An 11507-nucleotide genomic window follows, 5' to 3' on the forward strand; every position below is an offset into this window, starting at 1 on the left:
AATCCTAGTAAAGAATATTTTAAGGCTATACACTATATATAGTGTTATATACTTAAATATAATAATAAAGGCCTAATATATAGTTACTCTGGTAATAATCTATATATAAAAGGTTATTGTAACAGTAACTAGGCAAATAATATTAATAATAGAAGATCTACTACTGGCTATATATTTAGCCTAGGTAATAATCTAGGCCTGATTAATCCTATATCCTGGAATAGTCAGCTTCAAAAAACAGTAGCTTTATTAAGCTATAAAGCTAAATATATAGCACTAAAAGAGGCTATAAAAGAAGCAATATATTTAAATAATATACCTATAAATGAATAATTACCTTAATTTAGGTTATACTAATACTATACCAATTATAACGGGCCCAGGCCCGAGGAGATATCACGCGATATTATATAACCTTTTCCTTGCAGGAAAACAAGGTGGAAGCTTATATAGATAACTCTTCTTTAAGATTATTGTAAACAGCATACAGGCCTAGCCCTAATTAAACAGTTGTCGCTATAGCCCTTCATATACAATAATCTTCTGATTCAATCGGTAATCGTAAAACTATCCGCAAAGCCCTAGAGGTCCTAGGCATACGAAGAACGTACCCCTGAATCGCTATCTATTTAATACTAATTCAACTACAAAGCAAAAAGCCCTAGAAGTCCTAGGCATACGAAGAAAGCCCTAAAAAGTTTTAGATATATAAAGAATATACCCCTGAATTACTATCTATTCGATACTAATTCGATAATAAAGCGAAAGTCTTAGAAAAGAATATTCCTAGGCACAATAAACAAAAGAATTATCCGTACGGTTTATTATCGATTTAATAATAAACACTAGGATAGATATAGATCCCCCCTAGAAGGAACCGTAACAGTAAACCCTACTGGATATAATTATACAGTAGCTAATATATATATAAACCTTATACTACTAAGTAATTATACAGTAAGAAGAGTATATAGAACGGCTGGAGACAGCATTAGTAAAGGCTATAAAGGAAAATATACAGAAGAAGCCTGAAGATTTAGAGAGAAGACCTAATCTTTTAGCCGAAAGATTACCCCCCCCCTGTACCACTGGTTCAGACTAAGCCTCCTTGATGATCCTAAGTAAGACTTCTAGACCTACTATTATTTATAGGAAGTATAAATAACTGGTTAATATGGCGAATTATAATAGAGAATAAGCTAGCAGTTAATAGTAATGCTATTGGCTCTAAGACTAACCAGTTTATCTATATATTCTTACGACTAGAGAAACTTATATAGAAGAATACCAGCACGTATGTAAAATACTACTGAGATACTAGAACCCTAGAGAACCTATTAGAGTATCTAGAAGGTATCTATAGCAACCTAAACACTAAAGTAAGAGCTGCTTATTGTCTATATTAGCTAAGATAACCAGAGGAGACCTTATTCTTATAGTTCCTACTATAATTAGAGAAGGAGTTTACTAATATAGGTACCCTATAATAGCCAGACAAAGCTAAGCGTCAGATCTTATTAGGAGTATTAAACAAAAATATAAGTAACTTACTAATAAATTATAGTATTCCTGCTACCTTTATAGCCCTAATCAGCCGTCTGTATAAAATCAGTACTAATATAGATACCCTAAATATAAGTAAGCTATAGTCTTATTAAACTACCAGAGCGAATAATACTGATAAGATAGACTAGACCCTAATAATCTCTGCTAACCAAACTAAGGTATATATAAACTACCAATAGAATAGCACTAAGAAATAGCCGAAAAGAGCCTGATAGGTTAGTAAGGATAAAATTCAGGATTATTACCAGAATAAAAGATACTACTGATACAGAAGAGTCAGTTGCTGTATTACTGAATACTCTTATCTCCCTATTTTCTGGCCAGAAAACTATCTTAGTACTATAGGGTTAATAAAGAAAGATAGTTATTCTACTACTAAATCAGAGAGAAAGCTAGAGCAAAATATCTATATAAAGAAAGTAAAGCTAGTTATTAAAAGTAATACTAATAGCGATAAATATATATCTGCTGATAATAGTAAGTTAGGAAAAAGAGTAGCTCCTGTCTTTAGCTATAAGCAGGAGCAGAAGGGAGTTAAGAAATTAGATAAAAGTAAAGAACTACTGTTTATAGTTAATATTATAGTTAATAGAACTTAGTTTATAGAGGTATTAGTTGACTATAGCTATCTTAGCTATATAATAATAAACAGTATACTTATTAAGTCTCTTAATCTCCTGTATATTAAGATATATATATAATAGCTAGACAGTATTGTAGTAAACTAAGGATAAATTACCTATATTACCTACTTTGATACAGATATCTATAGATATTAGCAGGATACTATATTTATATATATTATTAAGGACCAGATAGATAATATTATCCTAGGCCTACCCTAGGTCAAGGATATAGATAGAATATATTTACCTAGGAAAGGATATATAGATATCTATATAAAGTCTTATAGGAAGATACAATATTAGAATTAAAGAGATTATTTAATTAGCCCTATAGGCAAAAAGATATTAGAAGTAAAATAACTATTAGCAAAAGATATCTAATACCTATTCAATAGGATAATAATACCAGACAGACTATAAATTAGGAAGGTTATATTGGATAATATTAAGAAGGCTATCTTTTAGCCAAAAGATAAGGTCCCTATTAAAGAAAGGCTTCTCTGTCAGTATTAGAAGTAGCTTAATATTTTTAGCCAGCAACTAGTAAATATACTGCTACCTTATTAACCAGAAATTAACTATAAAATACTATTAAAATAAGATTAAAACAGTGTTAAAGAATTATCTCTATATAGACCTCTCTATAGTATAAATAAGGAGGAGCTGCTCTATCTACAAAAGATACTAACCAAACTACTGGATAAAAACTTTATTTAAGTAAGTAAGTTACCCGCTATAGTACTAATACTGTTAGTATAAAAGCTAGGCAGAGAAGTATAGTTTTATATTAACTATTATAGATTAAATAAGTTAAGTATTAAGAATCAGTACCTACTGCTATTAATTTAGAAGACACTACAGAATATATTAAAAGCAAGGTAGTTTACAAAGCTTAATATTATCACAGTATTTTATAAAGTATAAGTAGTATTAGATAAAGAATAGAAGACAGCCTTCTGTACGAGATATAGCCTCTTTAAATAGAATATAATACTGTTTAGCCTTACTAGTATACTAGCTATATTCTAAAGGTTTATTAACCAGACGTTACAGAAGTATCTAGATAACTTTATATCTGCCTATATTGATAATATTATTATCTATTCAGATAGTTTAATTAAGAACTATTAACAGAAAATCTATAAAGTACTTCAGAAACTTAAGGATATAGGGCTATAATATAATATCAGTAAATCAGAATTTAAGCAAGATTTGGTTAAATATCTTAGGTTTATTATATACGCTAGTAAAGGAGTATACATTAACCCTAAGAAGGTAGAAATAATGTATATATAGGAAGTACTGAAGACAGTCTGTAATATCTATAGCTTCTTAGGATTCGCTAATTTCTATTGCTTATTTATACCCTAATTTACTGCCCTATTGTTACTATTGATAATATTAATAAGGAAGGATATATAATTTTAATAGGATCAAAACTATCAGGATATATTTAAGAAACTAAAGAATCTGTTTATTAACACTCTAATACTAGTATACTTTAAGAAAGAAAAGAAGACTATTATTAAGACAGATATATCTGGATAGGCTACAGATACAGTACTTTTATAATGTTAATAAGATAGAAGATTAGCCCCCTGTACCTATATATTATAAAAGCTATTACTAGCTAAAGTAAACTATAAGATATACAATAAGGAGTTACTTACTATTATCTAAGTACTGTATAAGTAGCAGCCAGAACTAAAGATAGTCCCTTAATTTACTATTATAACAGACTATAAGAACCTATAATACTTTAATAAAGTACAGTACCTTAGTAAACAACAGATATAATAGACAGAACTAATAATAGAATTTAATTTTACCCTCTACTACTATCCAGATAAGCTTATAGTACTACCAGATATATTATCCAGAAGAGAACAGAACCTTCTCTAGGATATTACAGACAAAAGACTATTAAATTAATTTTATACCTTATTTAAAAAGGTATCGGTTTAATCTAACTATATATATAAGGTTAACAAAACAGACCCTAACCTCTCTGTTTCAGTACTACTTTTTAATAAATAAGAGCTATAGGATAAGTAGGAGAAAGTAAGGCTAGCTGATAGTATTTACCGAGCCTATTTAATAATTATAAAGAATAGTAAATATAGTATTAAGATTAAAATAAGTATAAAGACTAGTCTCTTAGAGTATTATCTAGATAAACAAGGGTTATTATACTTCTGATAATAAATATAGATCCTAGAGAGTAAATAGTTATAGACCAGTATTATTTAAAAAGTATATAATTCCTATATTACTAGCTACCTAGGATAAGATACTATATATATAATACTATCTTAGAGATTCTTCTGGCCCAGAGCAGTAAGGGACATACGCTAATTTCTATAAAACTGTACTATTTATAGAAGGACTATAGTCTGGCCAGATATAAAATATAGGTTACTAAAACCACTACTGATTCTATAACAAATCTAGGCTAAATTATCTATAGATTTTATTATAGAACTACCCCTAGCAAAAGAGGACAGCTCTATAAACCTACTGGTTATTACTGATCAACTTATAAAGGGTATAATATTAATCAGTATAAAGAGAATTATGTTACAGAATATAGCAGATATATTCCTAACGTACTTCTATATATATTACGGCTTACTAAGAGTAATTATCAGTAACCAAAGGTTATAGTTTATAAGCGGATTCTGGCGGATAGTATATAAAAAGCTAGTAATTCAGCGCCAATTATCTACTACTTTCTACCTACAATCTGATAGAGCAATAGAATAAGTAAACTAAGAAGTAGAAAGGATTATAAGGATCTTTACTACCTATATACAGAATAACTAGAAGAGACTATTACTAATAATTACAGTAGCTATTAATAATCAGAATACCTTATTAACAGAACTATCCCCCTTCTTCTTTACCTATAAATATTATATCAACCCCCTTAGTATAGACGATAATAATATAATATAAACAGACAAAGTAACTCTGCCTACTGCCGTAGGCGAACTATTTATAAAATAACTATAAGAAGCCACTGATTAGGTATAATCTATAATTATAGTTACCTAAGAGATATAATAAGAGTAAGTAAACTAATCTTAATATACTGCCCTGACTTACTATATTAGCGATAAGGTTTAGCTAAACCTATATAATATCTGATCTTAGTAATTATCTAAGAAGTTTAATTAGGTATACGTACAGTATAGAGTAGTTAAGGTACTAATACTATATACAGTGTAGTTAGATATACTAACAGATATATACCCAGTGTTTAATATCGAATTAGTACAGCTAGCAGCCACAGACCTGTTTCCCTCTTAATTCGTTAATGATATATAGCCGTCTTCTATAGAAATCGATAAGGAAGTAGAGTATAAAGTTAAAGGAATACTTAACTATAGAAAAAGGTATATAGGCAGAGGAAAACAAACTAAGGTATTGGTAAAATAGACCGGGTATATAGAGACTATATAGGAACCAGCGAACAAGATAAAGGATTATTTAGCAATAGATACGTACGAGAGGTAATTCAGCTATATTACGAAGGCATCCCAACTATAAGTTGCTGCCAAAAGGAATATAGCAATACCGGTGCTACAGCTTTCAGCCGAAAGATAAGGTAAGGAGGGGGGTACTGTAACGGGCCCAGGCCCGAGGAGATATCATACGATATCATATAACCTTTTCCTTACAGGAAAATAAGGTGGAAGCTTACATAGATAACTCTTCTTCAAGATTATTGTAAACAGCATACAGGCCTAGCCCTAATTGAACAGTTGTCGCTACAGCCCTTCACACCAATAATATTAATAGAAAGTAAAGGAGCTAAAAAATTAGCTAAAAATCCTGAATTTTATAAAAGATCAAAGTATATTGATATAATATACTATTTTACTAGGAATGCTATACAAAATAATCAAACAAATCTAGTACCTATACCCTTAAAAGATAATATTGCTGATATATTAACAAAAAATACAAATAAAAATATCTTTAAAGATATTATACTAAAAATAACATCCTCTATTCAATAAACTAATCTATATATTATATAATAATATACAGATTAAGGGGGGATCTGAATATAGGTAAAGACCTAGTTAAGGATCTAGTTATATATAGCCTAAATACTGTTAAAGATTTAGTTATACTATAACCAAACCTTTAACTAAGGATAATATAACCTATTTAGGTTAATAATACCAGATCCCCGAGGTCCCTGAGGTCGCTGAAAAATACCTACTCTCTAATTAGAGAAGTGTAGGTAGTAAAAGGAATAAGGTCTGATTATAAAAATACTATAAGATATAAGTAGGGCCTTCTCCCCCTACTTAACAATTATATAATCTGAAGAGAATACAATAATCAACACAATAATCAGAATCCTCTATAATCAAACAACCAAATCCTATATCTTATTGATTACTCAGTAATCAACTATCTATATCATTCCTCTTTTATCTATATTCCCCTAAGCCTAGTAAGACCTTATCAGTCTTATAATTAGGCATCGCCAAAACCTATTTTGGGTTAGAAAGCTCAACCTAAAACCTATTGCCAAGAACCTATTATTAGAGTTTAAGCATAAATATGCCAAGACTTTCCTAATTAGGCTACTTTCTACTGGATTTATCTAATTTTTATACAAAATAGGTTTTGAATGGGTTTTTGGGTTCTTGGAATGCCAAGAAATGGGTCGAAAATAGGTTTTGGTAATGTCTAATTATTATTATCTATACTAAGAGGGTTAATATAATATTTATAAGTAAAGAAAAGAGAAATAGTCCTATTAATAAGATATTCTAGTTATTAGTAGCTACTATAATTATTAATAATAGCCTCTTTTAGTTATCTTATGTATAGGTAGTAAAGATCCTAAATTCTTTTTATTTCTTAGTTTACTTATTCTATTAAATTATAGATAGAGAGTAGTAGATAATTAGTACTGAATTATTAGCTTTTTATATACTATTTACTAGAATCTGCTTATAAACTATAATCCTTAGTTACTAATGATTAGGTATTGCTATAACCCATTTTAGGTTGGAGATGCTAACCCAAAACCCAACCTATTGGGTTTTAGGTTATAGGAGCCATATTATAACATAACCCAAAACCTAATAGGTTAAACCTATTAGCCCAGTGGGTTCCTATTTCAACCTATTTTAATATAATTTATTTATAAATTTTATATAGTGAATTTTAATACTTAATTTATATCTTTTTTTTCTAAAAGGATTTAGACACTAAGATTTTATATATATAGTATTAATTATTATATATCTAAATTTTAGGACTAGTATATATAGTAATAAAAAAGTTATTAAAAAATAAGACTTTTTGTGAAGATATATATATTACCCAGTAGGGTATACTACTATCTTTACTATAGAGCTCTGTAATTTAATTTAATTTTAAATACACTATTTTTAGGCTTTTTAATATATAATAATACTAATATTAATTAAAAAAATTAAAAAACCTATATATAAGGCCTAAAAACAGTACTAATACATACTATATTTAAAAGCTTAGTATATTTGCCTTGTTTATACTAAAATAAGAACCCACTAGGCTCCTAAATAGGGTTTGAGTTATTACCTATAACCTATAACCTATTAATAAGTTATAGATTTAGACCTAAAACCTATCTTGGGTTGGGTTAGGTTAGGTTAGGTCCGGGTTATAGTAGGTTATGGCGATGCCTACTTATAATAGTATATAGCTACTATTGCTATTAATAGATATAGATCCTATACTATAAGACTGTATGTCTTACTAGGCTAGGGAAGTAGAAGGTAGATCAGATGATCCAATAAGAAGCTGTTGGTTGGTAATAGATAGGATGATTGATGTATTGCATGGATGTGTCTATTATTAGGATTGCAGGAGATTGAGATGCTATTTATCCCTGAGGTTTAGCAGGCCTCAGGCCACCATTATTAGTAATTATAATGGTCACACGACAATAAGTCGTCGTAATGTATGAATCATGATTAGCATCGAATGGTAATTGATTATATAGGTTGCCATAGTTAGCACCATAGTCATTTATGTAGGTGGCAGAGTCAATTATGTAGGTGGCAGAGTCAATTATGTAGGTGGCAGATGGCCAGAGTTGCCACGGCATCCAGATAGTTTGCCACTATCGATCAGGTTCCATGAGGTTCCATTAGGCTCAATAGGCTATTGCTATATATTCAGAGTAATATATACTTTGATTAAGTATTAATATTAGTAGTCTTATATATATAAGAATACAGTAAAATATATTAAAACCTATTCGCTATATCAGATAAGAGCTCTAAATTATCTTTATAAACCTACCATTATTATATAACTACTGTTACTTTTTGATAAATAGTATATTAATATAACTTAAATACCCCTAGAGGACAGTAAAGGTATTATTATTTAGGTAAGAGATTCTGTTAGCAGATAGCTAGAAGTAAGAGTATTATATTCTATAAGATCAGAAAGCGTTATTCAAATTATTAAGGAAGATATCATTAGCTATTATAGAGTTCCCCAGGAGATAGTGATCAATATAGGACCTAACAATTATAGAGGTTTGACAGCCTTTCTAGAACATAAATAAATATTAAGAGTCAAAATCTCTGTATACTATCCAGGTTCTAGTAGTCTTATAGAGTATATAATATAAATAATAAAAGATATACTCTCGAAGATAATAGAAGGCTACCTGGTTGATAATATAACTTAGCAGTATAGGAGACTATAGAGACTATATTTCTATTCTGTTTTAATGGCTGATTATTTTACTGTTAATATAACTACTAGGATAAGCCTATTCTTCTTTCTTTATAGGAAGAATCTAATTATACCGATTAAATTATAAATACCTACCTAGAGTATACTGCTATAGTATAAAGTATAAGATTAAAAGGATTTACTAGTAATAAGAGCGTACTAATTTAAAAAATAAGACTAGGATATTAAGGAAGTAATTCTCTATATATACTGCCTGAAAGAAGTAAATATATATTACTTTAATAAATATTATCTACTTTAAAATAAACAATTTAAGTAAGGTAACCTTATTCTCTTATATAATACTATTTATAGTATAGACTACTATTTAAGAATAAAACTATAATTCTGTTAGTTAGGACCTTATTATATTTATATAGTTAAGAGCAGTTTATATATACTAAGTAAGCTTAATAGTATAGTACTGTAGGACCTAACCTATTAACTAGAGTTATTTAATAGCGATTAACTAAAGAAGTTTTATTTTTGATATAACCTAAACAGCTATAAAGGATCCTTATCCTTACTATAGTATAACCCTATCAGATATCTAAGAGGTTAAAGAAGTTACAGTAGTAGCTAAGAATAATAGCAGTATAAAGAACAGGTTAAAACGTTATATATATAATTACTATAACAGTAAGAAAGGCTATTACTAAGAAAAATAGGAAAATAGACTATCCTAAAACAGAACATTATTTTCCGGCAGAAAATTAGTGCCTTATAGCCTTATAGCCTTATTAGCCATTTACTTTAACCTAATTAGAAAGCTACCCTTAATATAGATATAACTTTCTTCCTTTCTTTTCTTTTACTTTTAACTTCTTTAACCTCTCTCCCCTTTCTAGCCTTCTTTTATTATTACTTTATCTATTCTATTATTTTGAAACCTACTTTAACCCTTACCTAATACTATTAAACTATTTAGGAACTATAAAGAACCAGCTAAGGTACCCTAGCTATTTAAGAATGTATAATTTGACTAAGGGACAGTTAAATAAGGAGGAAGGGAAAGAATCTGTTCCTTTATTTATATAGTCCTTTAAACCTTATAGATCCTTTATTTCTTTAAAAAAGACCTTACTTACTATTTCCTTATTTAATCCTATACCTTTAATAGATTTAATTAGTATTATAAACTATTTACAGAAGTCTGATTTTTTTTTACCCTTACTTCTGAGAACTAAATATAAAACGCTATAGCTATATCTATATCTAAAATAAATATCTTTATACCTATTATCTAGACTACTATAAGAACTATAAGAATATTAATACTGATTCTAAAAGGTATAATTATTAATAGAATAAAGGTTTATATAATTAATAATATAATTAAGACCCTATAAGGCTATTAACAGAAAGATAAATATAACCTAGTACTCTATTATTATAGAAAGCTAAATAAAGTCTATAAGGTTATTAAAGATAGAATTTATAAACTATTTAACTATATTAGCTCTAAGGAACTATAGAAAGGATATTATAAAAGTTATATAGAGTTTTAGCAGTAATAGGAGGATACTATTAAGCTATAGAAAAAAAAGAAAAAGAATACTATAATAATTAAAGGCTATCAGCAGTATATACTTATAAAGTAGGATAACAGTAATCTAGTAGGCAGAAATACTATAGAGTTCTTTTAATAGGTTATTAACTATATATTCTCTAAGAAGGTTAGTAAGCTACTAAATACTAATATATCCTATAATAATATTAAACTCTCTATTAATAACTATATTATTAAGCAGTATACCTTTAGAAAAGAAAGCAGAAGCCTAAAATTAAAGTATATAGAACCTAGTAATCTAACTAATACCTATAACTACTATATCCTATTACCAATAATATAGGATTAACTAGATTATATAGGTCTTTAACTAGACTAGGATAGTTTTATCTGCCTAAAAGATAAAGGCTTTAATCTCCCTTAGATTAAACCTTAAGCTACTATCTTATCTCTATCCTCTAAGAAAAGTAGTTTATAGCTAGAAACTATTACTACTGCTAAAGAATCTAAGGATTAAGATATAGATAATAAAAAAGAGAAGGCTGATAGTATATATCTAGTTAATACCCTAAAGATAACTAATATAATAGATATTAATACTAATACTAAATCAGAGAGTAAAAATAACTATCTAGATACTAAATAATCTCTAGGATATAAATAAACTAATCCTACTACTAAAGAGAGTAATAATAAAATCCTTATTTTAACTAATAAATATATAAAATACAGATATTTACTATACCTAACTATATTGGTTAGAGCCCTTAAGGATAAAGACTTCTTAAAATAAAGAAATAGACTAATTACTCTATATATAATTAGCAGAAGACTAATAAGGTTAGGAGATAATATAATTAGTACCCTCTATAACTAATATACTAAAGTATTAGTTAATACAGTATAAATAATAAGTACTTTAAAAAACCATTAGTAATTAGTTAACTGTATTACCTTATTATATTAGTATATTAGTAAATAGGATTAATTTATAAAAGATTACCCCTGATAGTTTAGTTTCTGGCAGAAAAACAGTCTTAGCTTCT

This window comes from Penicillium waksmanii (genome assembly GCF_028829765.1).
Source record: "Penicillium waksmanii strain IBT 27052 chromosome Unknown utg000002l:1.0-3326099.0:1.0-3328782.0, whole genome shotgun sequence".
Classification (NCBI taxonomy): domain Eukaryota; kingdom Fungi; phylum Ascomycota; class Eurotiomycetes; order Eurotiales; family Aspergillaceae; genus Penicillium; species Penicillium waksmanii.